At 40.6% G+C, this 24,019-nt stretch overlaps 1 long non-coding RNA gene and 1 other non-coding gene across 2 annotated transcripts in view; one reads left to right on the plus strand and one right to left on the minus strand.

Annotated features, from left to right (window-relative positions):
* The window catches only part of LOC100347036 (uncharacterized), an 876,288-nt gene that overhangs the window by 404,333 nt on the left and 447,936 nt on the right, over nucleotides 1-24,019 (minus strand). The window lies entirely within an intron of this gene.
* The window catches only part of LOC138847881 (uncharacterized), a 90,311-nt gene that overhangs the window by 28,411 nt on the left and 37,881 nt on the right, over nucleotides 1-24,019 (plus strand). The window contains exons 3-7 of the long non-coding RNA XR_016223709.1: nucleotides 3,237-3,343; nucleotides 17,563-17,637; nucleotides 20,000-20,039; nucleotides 20,787-20,986; nucleotides 21,937-22,010. This is a non-coding gene — a long non-coding RNA (uncharacterized LOC138847881). The remainder of the gene's footprint in view (nucleotides 1-3,236; nucleotides 3,344-17,562; nucleotides 17,638-19,999; nucleotides 20,040-20,786; nucleotides 20,987-21,936; nucleotides 22,011-24,019) is intronic.

Below are 24,019 nucleotides of genomic sequence, written 5' to 3' on the forward strand. Positions count from 1 at the left end.
TATGGGGGGGTTGGCACCCCCTGCTAAAGCACAAGCTCCTTAGTCCCCACCCCATCCCCGCCCCAGCGCTGACCCCAAAGCACAATATCCTGGTCTCTTGGCAAGCAGCTGGGGCCGAGGGTGGGCGGGGGACTCCAGCCAGACCCTCAGAGAACAGTGGGCGTGCCCAGGTGTGTCCAGGCCTCCAAGGCCTGAGTAGGCACACCGGCTCCCTGGAACTGGGGTTCTCCTCCCTCCCCACCTTTTCCCGCGGTGGGGGCGCTCTGCAGTGCCAGGGCCAGGTGGCAGAGCCCAGTGGTCTTCAGGGACCCCAGGAGGTGGCCCCTGGCTTCCGGGCCTGGGGGGGTAGGCCGGGGGGGGGTGCAGGGGAGGGAACTTCCCACCAGGAGAGCCAGACAGGGCAGTGCCTTAGCCCAGGAGCCCCCCGCCCCCAGGCGGCCAGCTGCTGTCCCTTCCCTGAACTTCTGTAAAGGAGGAGCGGCGTCTGGAAATGTGAACCCCGGAATATCCGTGATAGAATAAACTAAACGCCTTTGTGACAGAAAAAAAAATTCTAGTCTCATACAAATTTATGTTCATATCTTTGGAAAATATTACTTTAATAGAAATAGATATTCGTCTGTAATCATCAGCTACATGTACTTACTATTTATAAGGGTTCATTGCATAGTCTAGTGCATTTCCATATCAGAGAAAACTATTTCGGGATGAGGCGCTATCTAAGCAGGAATTCTTAAGGGGGAGGGCATCAGTTGCTGCTGTGAAAGTTTGATTCCCTGAGAAATGATGATGACACTGATGGCCGTTGTTTTTAGTCAGGCACAGTGTTCCTTTCTGAGGGATAGGTTCAGAGTCCTCAACACAGTGGCTCCATGACAGCCTCTGGTCCATTAACATCAGTATAGAGATGAAACGTACATAGGGTGCCTCTCCCAACTTGGTGCTGATTGTTTTCAGGGACCCAGTGCCTGCAAGGTAGAATAGTTACCACTAGATGGCACTCCAGCCTTTAAAAGGAACCCTTCAATGCCCATGCCTCTAAACTATTCCATTCAAGGCTTTTGTACACCTAAATGACCCAGGTTATGAACCCTCACAACAGCTGTTGTTAACCTACCTTCTGAGTGCAACTGGTGAAAACTCATCTCTATGTCCTTAATTGTGGTACTCAAAAATGAAACATTTGGGGAAGAAATCACGGATTTCAACCTTGCCTTGTTGCTAGAAGCAATTTTGCCCATAATATCTGGAGTATCATGTGTCCTTCTAGTGTCTCTTGTCTTCCATCTTATTCCAGGGAGGTGTGTTTTCTAATTCTCATTCCTTTTTCCTCTCCACCAATTATTTAGTTTTTTTCTGAACCTTAGTTTCCTCATTTGGAAAGGAAGATAAAAAACACTCTCTCCAGAGGGTTATTGCAGAGGTTAGAGGAGATTTATGTAAAATATTTGTTCATAAATAGAATTTTTGACATTTTGATGACATCATTGTTAGAGTTTTGCTATTTATTTGTGCTCTCTCTCTCTCTTCTTCCCTCCCTCTTACCCACACACTCCTTCTCTCCACATACCTCTATTGTGAGTATTCATGAAAAATGTGTCTCAAGATAGAACCATACATGAATTTTGAAATGTTTGCACTGAACTTTTTTTTCCATGAACCTTTTGATGTACTCTTATATATACGTTTTTATATAAGACAAAATTTAGCAATTTCTTTTTACTTCAGTTGCACTTCTGGAGGTCTTTGGGGAAGATGTGTCTTTCCTGTGGTCAGATTTTTGAGCTTCAGGTGTTCAGTCGGTCATATTCATGGCTGTTAGCCTAGTATGTGAGGTTGTCTTCTCCTCAGATGATAGGGTGTGGTGGGTAATGACTGCAAGCACATGTGAATAGGATGACTAGAGGTTCCAGTGGCTTTCTTTTCAGCAAGCCTCTCAAGATATTGTTACCAGGGTTTCAGCATTGATGATAAATGTGACATTATTAAATTTGAGAAAAATTCATAAAGCCAATCTTACTTGCCTCCACTGTTGACAAATGATTCTTTTTTTTTTTTTAAGATTTATTCATTTATTTGGAAGTCAGAGTTACAAACAGAGAGAGGAGAGTCAGAGGGAGAGAAAGGTCTTCCACCCAATGGTTCACTCCCCAATTGGCTCCAGTGGCTGGAGCTGTGCTGATCTGAAACCAGGAGCCAGGTTATTCTTCCTGGTCTCCCATGTAGATGCAGGGGCCCAAAGACTTGGGCCATCTTCTACTGCTTTCCCAGGCCATAGCAGAGGGCTGGATTAGAAGTGGAGCAGCTGGGTCTTGAACTGGCTCCCATATGGGATGCTGGCACTTCAGGCAAGGGCGTTAACCCGCTGAGCCACAGCGCTGGCCCCGAAAAATGATTGTTAGTGTTTGGTTTGGTACAAAATGCAGGGAATATGGGTCTAATTCCTTTATTCAAACTCAGTAAATGAGTTGGGACAATGAATTTCCAGTTGTTTCCCAAGAGCAGATTTGTTTGTATATTAATGAGGCACAGGTGTTAGGCCCCTGGTGCCTGCATGCCTGGGAGGCGTACTTCAGTTGTTTATCTACTCAGCCATAGGTACTGCAAGGTATTCAGGCTTGCCTTTAGCAGTTTTTACAGTGAGGGTTTTTAATTTTTAATTTTTTTTCAAATTTACCCATACCTGTTAAAATTTTAGAACTGATCATGTAGAGAGAAATTGCAGATTTCAATAGTGAATAGCAATAACAGCTAAAGTAAGTAGTCTCACTATACTTAACTGCCCAGCCTAACATTAAAGAGAAACAGGTTTATCTACACGAATATCTCATGTGATACATTAGTGTAATCAACAATTCACCTTTCTGTGTGTATTTTTTGAAATATGTCTTTGGCAGTCAAGTATGTATTGGAGTCAAGTGTTTATATTAATATTCATTTTTTTTGTTTATTCACTGAACTGCACTACCAGCATTTTAGTGGAGATAGAATAGCCTCCTTAAACTTTATGAATTTCAGTCACTGGCATAATTATAGCTATCTACATATCCATTAAATGTACAGAAGAACTGTCTCCCAAAAGACAGCCATGCATTCAGAAACAGTACACAATTAAATATACATGATTTAAAAGTTTTGTTTCTTAGGCTTGTTTAAAATTAATTTCCTGTAGTGTTCCTTTCTAAGCAGAAGAATTCTAACAAAGGGATTCCCATGCTTTGGTTTCTTTCCTGTAGGAAAGAATGGGAAGAACAACTTGTAAACAACAATTACTTGGCAATAAGGGCAGAAGGGGATTCATGGGCAGCTGGGAAGCAGCAGGTTCCGCAGCATTTGCTGGAAGGTAAGAAGAAAATATTTATTTACAGTTTGTGATTGCAATAGATCAACACATGACCTGATGCCCTGGAAGATTACCCATGAAGGGGATCACTGAATTTTCCGAGAGACTTCGCTCCTAGTCATTTGTCCATTCATGTTTATCTTTCACAGGACATTTACTAATGAGATGAGCCACCTTAGTCCTGAGTAACTGGTGATGATAAAATAACCATCTTTTCTTCTTTGGATGGTGCAAACATCAGAGCAACACTTTGACGTTCTCCAAAAATGTTTGCAGAAACTCTTGAGCTGGGCAGGAAAGGGAGGGGGCAATTAGCTTTCAGGTTCTTACTGCATCAAGTGCCATCATCTAGTCATCCTCTCTTTTCCTTTCATAAATAGAGGATAGGAAGAATTTTTTACAATTCTTTTACTTAAAATCACAAAGTCAAGGCAACAAGGAGAAATAGAAGGAAATTGGGTTAGTGTCTTTGGAAGGGAAGAAGCTTTGGTTATCAAAACTGGTAATGATAATCAGCAGCCATGTTTTAAGTGCTTTGAAATAGTACCCCCTTTTGTTCTCCAAAATTGAATTAATTGGGATTTAGACTGGTTTCTAAAATGACTTCTACTGAAAGTTTTTAGGATTATCTGTATAAATTGAGCATACTGTGTCTGTGCAAGTAAAGACAGAATGAAATGCTGAGACAGTTTTAGATTTAGTAATTTAGATTCAATAATTCAAATGCATTTTTCTTCTATTAAATACAGGCAGTAAAGGCAGGAAACCTGCTGCTAGACTATTTGTATACAAATATTTGTATACCACCCAGTTCCCTGTTGTTTAACTTTTAATATTCATTTGCAAAAAATAAATGCAAATCCAGATTTATTTTAATGTTTTATTAAATAAATTAAAACAGATTTTTCTTTTCAAGCATTAAATCACAATGTACAGCACATTAAGGACAGAGATCCTACATGAGGAGTAAGTGCACAGTGACTCCTGTTGTTCACTTAACAAATTGACACTCTTGTTTATGGCATCAGGAATCACCCTAGGCTCTTGTCATGAGTTGCCAAGGCTATGGAAGCCTTTTGAGTTCACCGACTCTGATCATATTTAGGCAAGCTCGTAGTCAGAGTGGAAGTTCTCTCCTCCCTTCACAGAAAGGTACCTCCTTCTTTGATGACCTGTTCTTTCCTTCCACTGGGATCTCACTCGTGGAGATCTTTCATTTGGTCATTTTTTTTTTGCCAGAGTGTCTTGGCTTTCCATGCCTGAAATACTCTCATGGGCTTTTCAGCCAGATCCACATGCCTTAAGGGCTGATTCTGAGTCCAGAGTGCTGTTTAGGACATCTGCCATTCTATGAGTCTGCTGTGTATCTTGCTTCCCAGGTTGGATCGTTCTCTCCCTTTTTTATTCTATCAGCTAGTATTAGCAGACATTAGTCTTGTTTATGTGATCCCTTTGGCTCTTAGTCCTATCATTATGATCAATTGTGAGCAGAAATTGATCACTTGGACTAGTGAGATAGCATTGGTGCATGCCACCTTGATGGGATTGAATTGGAATCCCCTGGTATGTTTCTAACTCTACCGTTTCAGGCAAGTCAGTTTGAGCATGTCCCAAATTGCACATCTCTTCCCTCTCTTATTCCCACTCTTATATTTAACAGCGATCACTTTTCAGTTAAGTTTCAACACTTAAGAATAACTGTGTATTGATTACAGTATTCAACCAAAAGTATTAAGTAGAACAAACAAAAAAATACTAAGAGGGATAATGTATTAAGTTGTTCATCGACAGTCAGGGCAAGGGCTGATCAAGTCACCATTTCTCACAGTGTTCATTTCACTTCAACAGGTTTCCTTTTTGGTGCTCAGTTAGTTGTCACCAATCAGGGAGAACATATGATATTTGTCCCTTTGGGACTGGCTTATTTCCCTCAGCATAATGTTTTCCAAATTCCTAACAGGGATCACTTTTCAGTTAAAATTAAACACCTAAGAATAATTGTGTGTTAATTACAGAGTTCAACCAATAGTACTAGAACAAAAAAATACAAAAATGGATAAAGTATTACATTGTACACTATGAGAAACAGTGACTTGATCAATATATTTTAATCATGTATTTTTCTACTTTTTATTATAATTATAAATTGTAATCATGTATATTTATAGGTTATAAAGTTATGTGGTTTGTGATTACCATATAGATAGATTAAATCAAACTAATTAACCTATTCATCATCTCAAATATTTGACATTTCTTGTGGTGAGAACATCTGAGAATTATTCTCTTAGTGAAGTTGAAATGAATAGTACTCAATGATTACCTCTATCACCATGCTGTATATTAAACCTCAAAAATTAAAATAGCCTTTCTGAGCTTTGTACCCACAGATTATCATCTCCCTGCTTTCCCCTATTCCCCAACCTCTGATAACTACCATTCTACCATCTACTTCTATGACTTCCATTATTTTAGCTTCCACATATTAGTGAGAACTTGATCATTGGTCTTTTTGTGTATGGTTTGTTTTGGTATAATGTTTTCCAGTTCATCCATGTTGCCCTCAATGATAGAATCTCTTCCTTTTTTAAAAGGCTAAATGTTAAAACAAAAAAGGCTAAATGTTATTTCTTTATACACACACACACACACACACACTTCACACACTTTTTTTTATCTGTTAATGGACACTTAGGCTGATTTCATATCTTAGCTATTATGAAAAATGTTGAAATGAATATAGGCAGGCAGACATTTATTCCACATACTAAGTTAAAATCTTTCCAGTAAGACACTTTGAAGCAGTATTGATGAATCATATAGTGGTTTTAGTTTTAGTATTTTATCTCAACTTTATGGTGGCTGTACTAATTCATGTTTCCACCAAAGGTGTATGGTGGTTATCTTTTTCTCCACATCCTTGCTAACACTGGGCTATCCTTTGTCTTTCTGAGAAGAGGCACTCTAACAGGTGTGATGTTTTAATTTGCATATCCCTAAAGATTAGTGATGTTGAACCTTTTAAGGTTAGCCTTAGTTTGTCTTCTTTTGAAAAACATCTATTCAAATCCTTCTTTTGAGAACCGTTCATTCAGACCCAATTTTTGAGTTGTTTGAATACTTATATATTTTATATATTAAACCCTATCACATATGTGGATTGTCAGTATTTCCTCCCAATCTGTAGGTTATCTCTTTGCTCTGTTAATTGCTTTCTTTGCTATACAGAAGTTTTTAGTTTTGATGTAATCTCATTGTCTTCGTTTCTATTGTCTGCATTTTGTCAAATCTAAAAAAAAAAAATACTGCCTAGACCAACAATGCATAGCTTTTCCTCTGTATTTGCTTTAGTAGTTGCACCATTTCATTTAATTTAATCCACTTTGAGTCAATTTTTATATTTAGTGCAAGATAATATCCCAGTTCATTGTTGTTTAATTGAATATACAGTTTTCCCAGCATCACATATTGAAGAGACTGTCCATTCACATTGTATATTCTTGTCATGTTTATCGAAGTTCAACTGGTATAGTTGCATGGGTTCTTTTCTTGACCTTCTGTTCTATTGCACTGACCAGTATGTCTAATTTTATTCCAGTACCATGTTATTTTAATTACTATTGCATGTAGTATAGTTAGACATAAGGTAATGCGATGTCCTAGCTTTGTTCTTTTTGCTTATGATTCATTTCACTGGACTATTTGTTTTTCTTGTTCCATATTAATTTTAGGATTTTTTTCTATATATGAAAAATGATGAGGGTGGGAGTGTGGGTCAGAGGGAGGGTGAAAAATATCACTGTGCTCCTAAATATGTATGTAGGCAACACATGAAATTTGTTCACCTTATATAAATAAAAATTATTTACAAAAAGGAAGTTGATGTTGGAAATTTGATGGTTATTGTTTAACAGATTAGTTCAAGTAATATTACTTCATCAATATTCTTGTAATCCATGAACATGGGATATCTTTTCATCTATCTGTGCTCTCTTCAGTTGCTTTTATTAATGTTTATAATTTTGGGGGTATAAGTCTTTCACTTCCTTGGTTAAATTTATCCCTAATTATTTACTTACCTATTATTTATTTATTTATTTTCTTATGGTAATTGCTAAGTGCAGTTGGTCTAAATTCTTTTGTTTGTTTAAGAAAGTTCATCATTTGGTGTAGAGAAATGTTATTGGTTTGGGCTAGTACTATGTATATTTGTTTAAATCAAGTTACTTCACATATTTGAGAGAGAAACTTAGTTATTTTAAGTATTGATCAGTTGCCTTTGGGGGCTACATGGTATAGTGGGTTGTGCCATGGCCTGCAATGCAAGAATCCCTAGGGTTGCTAGTTCTAATCCTGGCTGCACTGCTTCCAATCCAGCTGCCTGCCAATGCATCTGAGAAAGCAGTGGAAGATGGCCCAAGTACCTAGGATCCCTGGATCCAAGTACCATGAGAGACTTGGATGAAGCTCCTGGCTTCAGCCTAGCTCAGCCCTGGGTGTTGCAGCCATTTGGGGAGTGAACCAGCAGACTGAAGATTTTTTTCTCTGTGTCTCTCTCTCTGTAACTCTGCCTTTTAAATAAATAAACCTCTAAAAAAGTGTTAAAGCTGATTATCATTTTTTCTATCAAGTAATTCAAATCTTAGATTATTTAGTCTAAATTTCATTTTGAAATACTTATTTTTCTTTGCTATTCTGTATTTTCAGAGTTTCATCTTTTTTACAATACCATTATCATTTTCTTACCACATGCAGAAGCAGCTTCTCTTATAGTTTTATGGCTTTTTTAAAAAAAAGTTTTATTTACTTATTTGAAAGTCAGAATTACAGAGAGGGAAGAAAGGAGGCAGGGAGAGAGAGACAGAGACAGAGATGGAGAGACACAGAGAGAGAGAGAGGTCTTCCATTTGCTGCTTTACTCCCCATCTGGCCACAGTAGCCTGAGTTGAACCGAACCAAAGCCAGGAGACTTGAGCTTCTTCCTGCTCTCCCATGTGGGTGCAGGGTCCTGAGCACTTGGGCCATCTTCCACTGCTTTCCTAGGATAAAGCAGAGAGCTAGATCAGAAGTGGAGCAGTAGGGACTCCAACCAGCACCCATATAGGATGCCAGCACTTCAGGCAACAGCTTTATCCGCTACACCACAGTGCCAGGTCCATACTTTCATTTTCTGATAATAAAAATCCATCTCTAGACCCTGCTAATGTGGAGAAAAAGGTACCCTAAATACACTTCTGGTGGGAATGTAAGCTAGTATAACCATTGTGGAAGCCAGTCTAGAGATTCCTCAGAAAATAGATCTATCATATGATCCACCCATCCAATTTCTGGGAAAACGCCCAAAGGAAATGTAATAAGCATATGAAAGAATTATCTGTAGTCCCCTGTTTATAACAGCTCAATTCACAATAGCCAAGGTAGGGAATCAACCCAGATTTCCATCAACTGGTGACTAATTAAAGAAAATATGGTACATATATACATACTCATCTATAAAAAAGAATGAAATTCTCTCTTTTGCAACAAAATGGGTGCAACTGGAGACCATTATGCTAATGAAAGAAGCCAGACCCCTGAAGACATGTGCTTTCTCTGATTGGTTGTAGTTAATATATAGAGTACAAAAAAAAAAAAAAAAAAAAAACAAAACAAAACTGTGTATATCCAGCTAAACTGACATCTAATGATTTGATTGTTGTCTATATCTTGTCTGATGGACTGTGTCTCCTTGTCTCTAGGCCATTCAAACAAATAGGGCAACTATTTTACAACTTCAAAAAGTGTATGTAAAAGAGGCTCATGGCATAAGTTTGGCCAAGGAATTCAGAGGCTGGTTGAGATGCCCATGTCCCTTATTGGAGGTTCCTGCATTTGCTACCTGGATGTGTCTCACGACTGAAGAACCCTCCTAGAGTAGGCCTTGGGAGTCCACTGGGATGGCTCAAAAATAATATTACTGCCACCCTCCTGAGAGATCTGAATTGTGTTCCTGGCTCCCAGCTTTGGCCTGTGTGCAAGCTGTTGTGGGCATTTTGTAGTGAATCAGTGGGAGTGCTGTCTGTCCATTCCTCCCTACCTCCTCTCTGTCACCCTCTCCATCTGTCCCCCTCCCCTTCTCCCCTCTCCATCTCTCTGTCACTCTGCCTCTATAATAATTTTAAGATGCTTACTTAGTACATACACACACATACAGTCTCTCTCTCCCTCCCTCCCTCTCTCTCTCTCTCTCTCTCTCTCACACACACACACACACACACACACACACCACAGCCTAAAAGACCATGTTCAGATTGGGGAGCACATGTGATATGGCCAACCATAGAGTCAGGAGCCCTGAGAGGATGAAGGTCAATTCTCTTTAAGACAGGTTTCTGGTGAAAACTTCCTAGGTCCCATGAGAGCTACATTAATCGCCTTCAATGACAGCCCACAGTGACCTAATTACTTCACACCTCTTAAAATTTCCTGTTCCTCCCAAAATCACTGAACTAGGGACCAAGCTTCCAACACAGAAACATTTTGCAACACACTCAGACTATATCACACATAGCACTGTTCCACCTAGCTTTCTAGAATTCATAAATGGGAAATACTGATGTGAAAAAACCTGCATCATCACAGAGGGCGCTGCTTTTTCTTCAGAGGTTACTCAGCAGAGCGGGTGGGTGGACAGGGGAGGGAAGGAAGAGGCAGTATGCTGTTGTTCAAAATGGAGACTTGTAGGGGTCTGCAGCTTGAGAGAAAAGTTTTGTGTGAGGGTGGGAGGGATAGGGCAAGTGTGGACAGAGAGATAAAGAGAGAGATAGAGAAAGAGGCAGTGACTGAGTAGAAGGAATAATTTCTTGTGTGCTCAGCATGGTGTAGTTTGCTGCAGTTCACAATAATCTTCATTTTGTGAGCAAATAGAAAAGCAGAGACCAAAGGTTTCCTCTTCAGAGAAGAAAATTTTACCTTGATTCAATGAGTATCTGTTGTCCACATGTATTGATCTATCATACCATAGTAAGCAAATATAGGCAGTTTTAAGGATTCATCTCAGATTGTTTCAAATGTTTAAAGACAATGTTGAAGGATCTGATTTGTTCATCACACGGTGCATACATGGACAGAGATGGGATAAATGCAGGCCAAGCCCTAGAATGAAGCCCACCACAGTGTCAGTGCTGCCTGGTTTTGGATGGTTCGATATTGAAGGTTATGCAGCAGTGTTACAGAAGTTTCTTCCAGAAGCCAGGCCTCGCAGGTTGTGACAGAGGGAAGGAAGGAAAGGCAGATTTCTCATACATGTTTTGTACCTTTTACCTCTACTACACCTATGTTGTTTCTCTTGTTGTTAACATGGAATTTTCTTTCAAACAAAATTTGATAAGATTAAATGCAATAAATATAATAAATTATATATAGTTTAATATAAATATAATACATAAAATTATACATGTGCTTATATAAGTGTAAGCATATATAATGTATAAATATATATAAATAAAATATATGTAATCATCATGTTATTTTTCTCATGGCCAAAAGGGAGAGAAATTCAAAGGTCACATGGTGATGATGGCCCACATCTGCTTGTTGATGTCTGAGGTCTGAGGGAAGAGTTAGTGGCTGGGACTGAATCCACAGTGGGGAGTTGGAGTTGTCTGGAGATGGCGTCACTCAAGACAAGCAGTGGAGCTTGGATTCAGGCTGAGGGCTACATGAAACTTCCCATGAGACCTAGGTTTCCTACATCAGGGGAGCCCTGGGGCATGCAAAGTGCTGATCTGCTGGTCAAGGGCTCCACAGATGAGTGACACCAGTGACCTGGCAGAGGCTCATGGCATTTCCAGACAGAACTCTGGAAGTCCCACAGAGTGCTTTCCACACCATGTGACAGTGATGAGCAAACCCAGGAGCAGCTCTGGTTCACAGGGAGGAGAGACACCAATAAACATGTTTAAATCAGCCATGAGCACAGATTCCTTTCTTTTTTCTTTTCTTTAACATGTGTATAATTTAACATTTGTATAATTTATTTGCAATACTGGATGTGAGAGGCATAAAACATCTGGCAATGGCATCTTGCCTCTGAACTTGATTTATAAAACTATTACCTCAGTTTTCTCTATTTTGTGGTTTACTTGGGGAATGATGACAAGAGTCTTTTTAAAGATTTATTGTATTTATTTGAAATTGTTGCAGAGAAAGGCAGAGCCAGAGAGAGAGAGGTCTTCCATTCCATTGGTTCACTCCCCAAATGACTGCAATGGCCAGAGCTGAGCTGATCCAAAGCCAGGAGCCAGGAGCCAGGAGCTTCTTTCAGGTCTGCCACACAGGTGCAGGGACTCAGGACCTTGGACCATCTTCTACTTCCGCTGTGTCACTGCCAATTAAAACTGAAAATGGGTAGGAGGCATAATGATGCTGAGCAAAGAGCAAATATAATTTCCTTGTCCTCCAAGACACATATCAACAGTCAGTTTTTGCCATTAGGATTACCTGAAAAATGCCTTCCTCTGTGGGTCTCCGTGAATACCACGCAGAGAATCCAGGAACTCAAAGGGGAAAATGTAATGCAGAAACTATCAGTCTGATCTACAAATGAAATACTGGCAAGATGATAAATGGTGCCTTCAGCTTCTAGCTTCCAGATTGTGCAGACTGGGCGTTCATATAGGAGGATCTTCCATAAACTTGAATTTCTTCCCATGACTGTGCTATGCCTGGTTCTCTTTTCAGTTGACAAAATAATTGGGGCAAATAATTAAGTCCTTTGCATTTCCATAACCAGAGCATTGCTCAGACTTCACAAACCATAAAAAGTCTGGACACAAATTGGTGTTGATTAAAGGATTCGTGTGTATGGATCTTGAGAGGCTACAAATGTCAGGCTGGTTTATTAAAGTTCATCTGGGCTGCTGATTAAGATCTAGTCCATGAGGCCGGCCCTGTGGCATAGTGGGTAAAGCTGTTGCCTGCAGTGTTGGCATCCCATATGGGCACCGGTTCAATTCCTGGCTGTTCCACTTCTAATCCCACTCTTTGCTATGCCCTGGGAAAGTAGAAAACAGCCCAAACCCTTGGGCCCCTGTACCCACGTGGGAGACCTGCAGGAAGCTCCTGGCTCCTGGCTTCAGATCAGCACAGCTTCAGATGTTGCAGCCATCTGGGGAGTGAACCAGCTGATAGAAGACCTATCTCTCTCTGCCTCTGCCTCTCTGTAACCCTTCCTTCCATATAAATAGAGAAATCTTTGAAAATAAATCTAGTCCACAAAGTTTGCTGTTCCTCCCCAGTACTGTGCCGAGCTCCAGCCATGTGCTCACAGAAGTTTCCCAGCCAAGCCTGCAGGGCCCAACTGGCTGGCCCAGAAGCCCCAGTTGCCTGGGCAAGCAGCATGAACACGGCCAGCTTTGGAACAGCACTAGGCCACTTTCAATATAGAGATGCCCCTCAACTTACAATGGAGTGATGTTCCAATGAGCACATCAAAGCTGAAAATGAATATATTTAATATGTCTAACCCAGCAACAACTGGAGCTTCTTCTAGCTTGCCTTAAACATCTGCAGAACTCTCCCATTATCCTATCTGGGCAAAATCATCTTAACCTAAATGTGGTTAGTCCAGACATGCTGACCAGTTCATGTAATTTATTGAAAACTAGACTGAAATGAAAATCAGCTTGGTTGTGTGGTTACACTGTCACAAACCATCAAGTTGCAAATGCATAAGCCAAATCACAATGCATCAAGGACCATCCATCATTCTGCATGTTAGTCCTTTGTCAGGTAAGGAACTTAGATATTTTCTCCCATTCTGATGGGTGTACATTCACGCTAATGATTGTTTTCTTACTGTGCAGAAGCTCCGGAGTTTGATACAATACCATTTGTCTAGTTTTGCTTCTGTTGCCTGTGATTTTGAGGTCTTGTCTGAAAAATCATCGTCTATATCAATGTCCTGAAGTACTCCCTCTAGGGTTTCTTGTATCCATTTTATAGTTCGACATCTTCCACTTAGGTGCTTGATCTATCTTGAGTTTATTTTGTATATCGTGAGAGGTAGGGATCTAATTTTCATGTCCAGTTTTCCCAGCACCATTTATTGGAAGAAACAACCTTTCACTAATGTATGTTCTTGGCAATTTTGTCAAAAATCAGTTGACTGTATGTACATGGATGAATTTCTGGATTCTCTATTCTGTTCTGTTGATTTATGAGTCCATTTTGATGCCAGTACAATGCTGTCTTAGTTACTATGCCTTTGCAGTGTGCTTTGAAATCAAGTATTGAGATTCCAGCTTGGTCTTGGGGGAATCTGGACTTCCTGACTTGTTTGCATTCTGTGGTTCCATAGTGTAGGATACGTTTTTCTAATTCTGTATAAAATGCCATTGATATGCTCATATGGTTCACACTGAACCTATAGATTCATTCAGGTGTGTGTACATTTTAATGCCATTAATGCTTCAATCTCTGAGCAAAGAATATCTTAATTTTTTTGATTCTTTCACCATTTTTTTCATCATATACTTTTATACTTTTCATTGTAAAGAGCTCTCATTGAATTTCATCCTAAATAAATTTTTGTACATTTTATGAAAGGGATTCTTTCCTTGATTTTTCTTTCAGCAAGATCATTATTGGTGTATAAAAATTCTCTCTTTTATGTTGACTTTGTAGCCTGTGACTTTACGATATTGCTTCTCCAGTTGTAACTGATTTTTGGAATTTTCTACGTACAATACCATGTCATCCACAAACATGGATATTTTGATTCCTCTTTTCTGGTTTTTATGGCCTTTATTTTTTTATATTGAGTAAGAGTGGTGAAAATGAATGGCCTTGTCTTGTTCCGTATTTTAGAGAAATGCGTTCAGGTTTTCCACATTTAATATGAAATTTGCTGTTAGACTGTAATCTGTTGCCTTTATCATTTTCAGGGATGTCTCTTGTATACCTAGTTTGTTAAGAATACTTATTATGAAGGGGCGTTGAATCTTATTAAATACTTTCTCTGCATCTCTTTCAGTGGATTGTGCATGGTTTTTGTTCTTCATTCTGTTGGTCTGACTTAGGATGCTTATTGATTTCCAAATGTTGAACCACTCTTTGATCTCTTGGATAATCTCTCTTGAATATGATGTATGATCTTTTTTTAAAAAAGATTTATTTATTTGAAAATCAGAATTACAGAGAGAGAGAGAGGCAGAGAAAGAGAGAGGTCTTCCATGTGCTGGTCCACTCCCCAACTGGCCACAATGGCCGGAGCTGCACTGATCCGAAGCCAGGAGCCAGGAGCTTACCCTGGGTCTCCCAAGCAGGTTCAGGTGCCCAAGGACTGAGCCATCTTCTACTGCTTTTCCAGGCCATAGCACAGAGCTGGATTGAAATTAGAGAAGCTGGGACTCAAACTGGCACCCATATGGGATTCTGGCACTGTAGTCAGCAGCTTTACTTGCTATGCCACAGTGCCAGCCCCATGGATCATCTTTTATATGTAGTGCTGGATTTAGTTTGCTAATATGGTGTTGGAATTTATTGCATCTATGTTCATCAAGACTATTGATCTGTAGTTTGCTTTTTATGTTGTGTCTTTGTTTAGATCTGGTATCAGAATAATATTGGCCTCATATAAGGGGTTTGACAGAGTGCCTTTCTTTTCAGTATTTTTGGAATAATATTGTATTGGTCCCTCTTTAAATATTTTGTATATTGCATTGTATTGTTTTGTAAATATATATTGTATTGGTCCCTCTTTAAATATTTTGGAGAATTCAATATTAAAACGTTCAGATCTTGAAAGTTTCACTCATGTAAGTTCTTACATTCCTCCTTCAGCTCATTGCTTGCCATATGTCTGTTCAGATTTTTTATATCTCCTTACTACAATCTTGGTAGGTCATATATATCCAGGGATTTATCCATTTCTTCAAGGTTGTTAGCATTTAGCTGTTCATAGTGGTTGCTTATGATCCTCTGTATTTGTGTAGTGTCAGTTGTAACATCTTTTATCTCTTATTATTTTAGTTTTTCTTTTTGTTAGTTTGTCTAAAGGTTTGCCTATTTTGTTTCTTAAAAAAAAACCTTTTCATTTTGTTGCTCTTTTATTTTTGTTACAGTTTCGTTAATTTCTGCTCTGATGTCATTTCTTGCCTCCTGGTAATTTTGGGTTTGGTTTGTCATTGTTTTCTAAGCCCTTGATTTCCATCATTACATTGTTAATTTGACATTCTTTTGTTTTTCTGGTATAAGCTCTATTGCTATAAACTATGTTCTTAACACTGCTTTTTCTATATTCCACAGATTTTGATATGTTATATTTGCATTCTCATTTCTTTCAAGACACTTCCTGATTTCCTGTTTTATTTTTTCAATTGGCTAGTGTTCAGTAGCTTGCAATTTAATTTTTATGTTTATAAAATTTCTGTTGTTTTTGTAATTTTATTCCTTTGTTTTCTGAAGAGATAAATGTATATTTTCATTTTTTTAAAGATTTTGTTTATTTGACAGGCAGTGTTAGAGAGAGAAGAGACAGAGAGAAAGATCTTATCCATTGGTTCACTCACCAAATACCCAAAACGGCCAGAGGTAAGCCTACCCACAGCCTGGAGCCAAGAGCTTCTTCTGGTCTCCAGTGCAGCTGCAGGAACCTAAGCACTTCAGTTGTTTTCCACTGCTTTCCCAGCCCTTAAACAGGGAACTGGATTGGAAGAGGATCAGTGGGGCTATGAACTGGCGCCATAGGCACAGGCTTAGTCTACAACGCCACTGCTCCAGCCCCTGTAATTTGTACTTTTATTCAACATTGCATGAACAATATTTACCCCACTAAAAATAAGCTGCAAAGTCATAGTAATAAGCTGTACAGATGCATTAGAATTTATTTAATCTGGCTGTTCCTACAGAATGCCTGTTTTTCCTTTGCCTCAGTTTTTGGTTATTATAATATATAATGCTGAAATCAATATACTTTCCTATAAATGTATGGCATGGTGGGTCAAACCGCCAGCTGCAATGCGGGGCATCCCATATTGGTGCTGGTTAACATCCTTGCTGCTCCACTCTCAATCCAGATTTCTGCTAATGGCCTAAGAAAAGCAGAGCAAGATGGCCCAAATGCTTGGGCCCCTGCCACTCACTTGGGACACTGGATTAAACTCCTGGCTTTGCACTGGCCCAGGCTTGACTTGTAGCAGCCGTTTTGGGAGTGAACTGGCAGATAGAAACTCTATCTCACTGTACTGCTTTGTAATTCTGGCTTTCAAGTGAATAAATTTTTAAAAGAAAAAATAAAAACCACATGCAAATTGTACATGTTTATAAGGCAGTATGTAATGGTTAAACAAAATCCTTAATGCCAAGTCATTGGAAGGAATGTTTCTCACATCAATTTTGCTGTCTTTTTATCTTGCCTGTGGATTTTGTTTAAACTTTGTGTAGTCAAGGTTATCAGTCATTTCCTCTCTTCTGAGCTAAAGCCCAAAATACCTTCTGACAGGATCACATCAGTTGTGCGAGTCCCTCTAGGGCTCAGTTCCACAGCCCAGGCCGCCCGCCCACAGGACTTTCTGGTCCATGAGGCTACGCGGCTCTAGGCGCCCCTGACAGGCTGCTCTGGTGAGATCCAGCTCAGACCCGGGGACTGGCCCGCGTGGCCGAGGTCACGAGGGAGGTGCCCCCTCAGGGAGCCGGCCCTCGTGCAGTTGGGGGCAGTTGCGCTGGAGAGAGCTCCAAGGCAGATGACCAGGGCCTCGCGGGATGTCCCCTACTTGTTGAGCGAGGTGGACGTGGTCCAGGTCCGTGCACCTTTGAGCTCCTGTCAGTTGGTCAGCTCTGTCCCATGTGCGTTAGCGCCAATTGTCAAGCGCCCCCCATCGTCCACTTTTATATCATCTAATGAGGTTAGCCAAGCGGCGGGTCTGGAGGGGGAGGTGGGGGTGGAGAGTGGGGGACCAACGGACGCTCAGAAGGTTACAGTTGGGGCTGATTAACCGGGTACATGGTCGCAGTTAGCGGTTGGATGGATGATAGTGTGCGGCTTGCTTTTGTAAAATAATGCTTACTGTAATTCATTTTCTTTACTTAGAAGTTATAGTGATTAATATACCGATACTAATGTATGTAATCACATATACGAAGATATATTGAATATAAGTAACAAATATACAATGTATAAATGTTAGTATTTATATCAGAATATTAGAATATTATTTTTCTAATATTATAAATATTAGAAACCTACAGAGGCAGAACCTGCAGCTATGGAGAGTTGACTGTATTGTTCAAAACCTGTAGCCCTCATCAAACAGGTAAGCTTAAGTCATTCCTTCTACCACAAACACCATTTAGCTCTAAGTGTTTGATAGAAACCAGTGAGTGTGTATTGCACTGGATGAGAAACAAGCCCACCTGAGCCCTCCCAAAGGATGGACTCAGAAGCATGAAGGAAGCAGAAGACAAGTTGTTTATTGATACATGGTAATTTTTTTTAAAAAAAGATATACTTATTTATGGCCAGTGCCGTGGCTCAATAGGCTAATCCTCCACCTGCAGCACCGGCATACTGGGTTCTAGTCCCAGTCAGGGCACTGGATTCTGTCCTGGTTGCCCCTCTTCCAGGCCAGCTCTCTGCTATGGCCCGGGGGTGCAGTGGAGGATGGCCCAAGTGCGTGGGCCCTGCACCCGCATGGGAGACCAGGATAAGCACCTGGCTCCTGGCTTCAGATCAGCATGATGCGCTGGCTGCAGCGCACGGGCTGCAGCTGCTGTTGGAGGGTGAACCAGCAGCAAAGAAGACCTTTCTCTCTGTCTCTCTCACTGTCCACTCTGCCTGTCAAAAAAAATGATTTACTTATTTATTTATTTGAGGGTCAAAGTTACAGAGAGAGGGAGACACAGAGAGAAAGGTCCTCCATCTGCTGGTTGTTTCCCCAAATGGCTGCAATGGCCAGAGCTGGGCCAATCTGTAGCTAGGTGCCAGGAGCTTTTTCTGGATCTCCCATGTGGGTGCAGGGACCCGAAGACTTGGACCATTATCCACTGCTTTCCCAGGTGCCTTAGAAAGGAGCTGGATCAGAAGTGGAACAACTGGGACTTGAACCAGAGCCCATATGGAAAGCCAGGGTGCAGATTAACTGACTGTGCTTCAGTGCTGGCCCTGTGTGAACCAGCACACAGAAGATCTCTTTCTCTATATGTCTCCCTCTCCAGCTCTGTAACTGTGCCTTTGAAATTAGTAAGTCTTTAAAAAGGGTGCAAGGAGAGAAGGAGAATGGAATGAGCGTGATGCCCATGCTCTTGGGGTGCAGAGTGAAGAGTTTCAACACATGTTTAGGAATAGCAAGTAGTTTTTTGCTGTTTTTGTTCTGTCCCCAATCTGTTAGCTGAACTGCTTTTTTCTTTCTCCAAGATTATAAATACATTAAGGGCATCTTAGAAATGTATCAGTTTCCAGGCGTAAGACAAAAGAAGAATTTTATACTAGCATTCTCCTACTTATTCCTACTGACATAAAAGGCAGAGACAAGGAAAAACAATGAGCCCACCTAGAAGATTTAGGATATAACATTCCAGGTCTTGGGCTTTTCCATGTCCCTGGGAAGTCTCCAGATTCCCACCTTGCTGTCCAGCCCCACAGGGCTGCCACCTTACCTGGTGCACATGTGTACTGCCTCCAGGGTAACTTCAGAACCCAGAATGAAGTCAGCCAGCTCCAGCCACCCGCATTGGCACCCAAGTCTCTGAGCCCCAAGGGTAATTCAAATTATTTTCCCTCTGGTGAATATCTTTGGAATGAATGGCCAGTGGCCAGCTCCTCATTAAGAGTGAGGTTCCTGTAGTCAGGGCAGGTTCAGTGACAAGGTCTTAGTGATTGGTGTTAGCTAAGAGCTGCTTGGGTGTCTATGCCCCAAGCTTGCTAGTAGGGGAGTAGAGGATCCAGTAGCCCAAGGACAAATATATTAAATATGTGTGTGTTAGATTACATGTTTTTTTTGACAGGCAGAGTTAGACAGTGAGAGACAGAGAGAAAGGTCTTCCTTTTTCCGTTGGTTCACCCCCAAAGTGGCTGCTACGGCTGGTGCATTACAGCCAGCGCGCTTCCCCAATCCGAAGCCAGGAGCCAGGTGCTTCTCCTGGTCTCCCATGGGGTGCAGGGCCCAAGCACCTGGGCCATCCTCCACTATACTCCTGGGCCACAGCAGAGAGCTGGACTGGAAGAAGAGTAACTGGGACAGAATCCGGTGCCCCGATAAGGACTAGAAGCCATTGTTCCAGTGCCACAGGCAGAGGATTATCCTAGTGAGCCACGGAATTGGCAGTTTACATGTTTTTAAAGTATTTTTAAATTTTTAAAATTTATATAAATGGAACAAATTTTGTGTATTTCATACACACAGTTTAAGAACATAATGCCACTTCCCAAAGGAAGCCTTGATGCTTATGATGCCATGCTTGTCCCAGTAGACAGTGATTAAGTGTCTCTGTGTTGTGTATATTATTAATTCATTTGTATTTGTACACTTATAAACTTGTGTATTTGGCAGTCATAGGTTTATTCCTGTTTGTATTATTTTTGATATGTCTTTGTATATATAAGTAAATATATTGATACATGTTGTGTGTAAGTAGACATTTCTGCAAATAATGACAGTAACATTTCTTCCCTCTTAGAATGTCGAAGTCTCCCAGATGTGAAATTACAGCTATATAGGTAAAGGAAATTTATTTATATTTTATAGACATATCTAAGTATTTATGCAGTTAAATATATGTCTTTAAGGATTCACTCAATATTTTCTTACATTTCCCTGTGTGGATATAGGTAAGTATTTGTCTAAGATTGTCATTTTTGCTATGGACATAATACAAGCTTTAACCTCCCATTGGTGAACTACGGCCCTACTGAGATTGTAGGGACTTTTGGCTGACTGCAGCCATAGATGTAAAACTGGCTCTTGGCCTTGTGCATGGGTAGTTTGTGTCCATAGTTTCCTCCAGTGGTTGGGACATACCTCAATCCAACAGTGGAAGAGCTCACATTAGTCACACCTCATGCATCCATTTGGGAAGGCCCAACCCTTGACCTCTAACCCAGTGACATTGGTCTGTCTTGGCCCCAGAAGGTCTGGAATTCTAGGTGTATATAAATGTGTCAGTATCAGACAGTTCTGGAGAAATCTGGGGATGCCCTACAGATCAGGTTGAGGAGAAAAGCAGAGATATTTTCAAACTCAGTTTATAGATCATAAAAGCTACCTTGTATTTTGTAGCTTTTTGGAGATAACTTTTGTACATATTTTGCTAGACCTGTGACTATTTTTGTGTGGTCCAGTAAATGGCATTTGGTAACATTTGAATTCCAGTTGTTCTCTGCAGGTGTAAAGCACATCAGGAGGCACTGACACACTAACAGTGTCTTTGCTTCTTTTGGTCTCCATCTGCAATGACGCATGCACAGGTTACTCACTGCTCCCCAACTCCTTGGGTAATTGGGAAGCCAGGACCTGAAATCTGTGACTACTGATGAGCAGCGATTCATCTGGCGTCCAGCAGGGGGGCAGCAGGCAAAAAGTCAACAATTGTGAGCGTCCTGCACCGTGGGCAAGCGGCCTGGAGGTGGTGCCCAAAAGCCCCTTGGCTGTGCTGTTCCTGCCGAAGGTGCGTCCCTCCTGAAGAGCACACCCTTGGTTCCTTTCCTTGCAACCTGAGGCTCCTGACTGGGCGCTGATGCCTGAGGAGGGAAATAGCAGCAGAGAAGCTCTCGTTTTCCAGGATGTTCTCAGGCGGGTGATTCTTCACTGTCTCACTTCATATTTTAGCCAGATTTACTTGACAAAAGTATCTATCAATGAAGGGTATAATGGGTGGACATCAGGTCAGGCTATGAAGTTGTTATGGAATCAGGACTGTTTCAGGGAAAAATCCTGACAGACTCCAAGGGCCTTTCACCCTGTGTAGCCTTCAGTGAATGGGGCCTTTCCCTGGCTCTGTGAAGTCCCCAAACACCCACTCTCCACTGGCAGCCGGGCTGAGTTGTCCTTTAGACATCTGAGCTCATGCCTACATGCACTGCTGCCATGGTCACCTCAGAACACAGAATGAGGGAATGTTCTCCAGGGAGGGACCCAGCTGCAGCCACCCCTGTGGCACCTGAGAACCTGAACACCTGATAGGTTACTGAGAGGATTCATTCCTTCCAGTGGACAGTTTTGGGAAGAGTAGCCAGTTCCACACTGAGAGTGACAAACCTGGTGTCAGTTGTCTCAGTGATATGGACCTGGTGATTGGTGTCTGCCAGGGTCCCTTGTGTCTGGGAGCAGAGGGACTCTCTGGGTGTTTATGCCCCCATGATCTCTATCAGGTGTGTGGTGGGCCCAGTGTTGCCTGACATAAAGATTACTGTGTGTGTGTATGTGTGATGAGTGTGAGATTGTGTGTGTTCCTTGCATTTCATGTGTATTTAGTATATGTGTATAGTTTCTTGTTATAAACTCATATATTTAGGAATTGTAGGTTTATTCCTAGCTATATTATTATATAATGTGTGTACATATTTTGTGTGTATACATTTCTAGAAACTATGGTATTAATAGATTCCTTCCTCTTAGGATGTTGAAGCATCCTGGACCCAAGGATATATCCATGCAAGTAAAGGGACAACTTTCTCTATATCTAGACTCATGTGAGTATTTATGCAGTTATGTGTGTACCTTAGAGGTTCCTTCAATTTTTCTGCCCATTTACACAAATGCACATAACTAAGTATTACCACAAGAGGGTTGTTTTCACTAGGGGCAACATACGGGTTTTTTCTAAACATTTACTTATTTTATTTGCAAGGCAGTGAGAGTGAGAGAGAAAAAAAGACAGAGAAAAATGGAAAGGCAGTGAGAGAAAGAGAGAGAGAGACCATCTGCTGGTACACTCCCCACATTGCTCCAGCAGCCAGGCCAAGGCCAGGAGCCAGGAGCTTCATCTGGGTCTCCCACATGGATGCAGGGACCATCTTCTTGGGCCATCTTCTGCTTTCCCAGGCACGTTAGCAGGGAACTGGATTGGAAGTGGAACAGCTGGGACTCAAATCAGCACGCATATGATATGCGGGCATTGCAGGTGGCAGCTTAGCCCACTGTATCACAGCACTGGCCCCACCATACAGGTTGTGACCTGTTATTGATGATCCAGGAGACATCTGGAAACCTCAGAAAGGAGCTGCACTGAAGAAGGCTCTGGTTCCTAACCTTTCCTGGCCTTGTACATGGGCAGTGCAGTCCCCAACCACCTCCTTTAGCTGCACTGACACTCTTAACCCTCAAGTGCTGGGACCTAAATTAGCCTCCCTGCTTGTGCATCTACCTGGGTCAGCAGGCCCAACATGCAGCCTCTGTCCAAGTAATTTTAATGCTTTGGGATTTAAGAATATTTTTGTTCATGCAAACATTAGGACAGCTATAAAGTGTATTTTATAGATATGACATCAGTAGAGGGACTAATGTAAAAGTGCTCAGTGATTTAGATGTGTTTGGCAGAGAGAAATGGAGCTTGTTATGATTTTCCTCATAGGGATCCTCTAAGAAGTAAATAGGCTCTATAGTCTGTTTAAGAAATTTAAGATTATAGTGATTCATGTTATACCATGGCCTCCTAGTTTTAACAGTATGACTGCAAGGAATATTGACCTGGCAATAGAGGCCATGGGCTTCTTGTAATCATAGTTGAAGATCGTATAGGGACATTTTTGCTTCTTACTATCAATGTTATTATGCATGGATTTCCATTTAAATGTTATTTAGTTTCCTCATTGGGTAATAATTACTTGGGTTGAAATTACTGTTGACTAAAAAGTATATAGAATATAATTACTTCTGTGCCTGTGAATGTCATAATTAAGAATATCTATAGAAAGATTAGTATTTTATCACTTTCATGGAAGTTGTCCTTTAGAAAGGGGATACTCACTCTGATTTTTAAGGGAAACTGTGAGGTGGTATCAGGAAGGATCAGAGAGGAAGGTGGGTGAGAAACAGCTTATTTTATAATTGGTTTATTTATAATAAATAGGATTATGAAGTAGTCTATAAGTTGTGTGTGTTTATGTTGATTCAGAGTATTGTGGTATTGAGTACATTGTTATGGGAATAAGTGTAATTGTAAGTTACATAATTTTTATCTTAGGAGAAGGGTTAAGTTTATACATTATCTAGACCATAAGTGTTGGATGCCATTATTAATTTTGTTTAGCCCACAGTGGTTTCATAGGCTACAAATACTAGTAGGCAATGAATATTATACATGATACGATAAAATGAGCATTTAGGATTACAAGGGTTCCTAAAATGAATGCATATAATATTGTACCTTATAAAGGCAAAAGTGATGATATATCAGTATACTGATGATAGTATTTGTAAGGATGCAACATATGCTAAAATAATATTCCTATAGGTTTGAAGGCATATTGGTGATAATAGAATACCTTAACCTAATGTGTTGAAAAAATTAATTTTAATGATTACACTCATTCTAGTCTTTTTTGAATTCATTCATAGGCTAGACCTAGGGCCAAAATGGAAACTATAATTAGTTCTATGGTAAGAGCAAGTGTTAGGTTTTTCTGCAGTACCCATGGCAGGGGAAGTAAGATGGTAGTATCTAGGCTGAATAGAAAGACTGTAATGCCTAAAAGAGAAT

The sequence above is a fragment of the Oryctolagus cuniculus genome, chromosome 17 (assembly GCF_051225735.1).
Source record: "Oryctolagus cuniculus isolate XC-2025 breed Fujian yellow rabbit chromosome 17, ASM5122573v1, whole genome shotgun sequence".
In the NCBI taxonomy this organism is placed as follows: Eukaryota; Metazoa; Chordata; class Mammalia; order Lagomorpha; family Leporidae; genus Oryctolagus; species Oryctolagus cuniculus.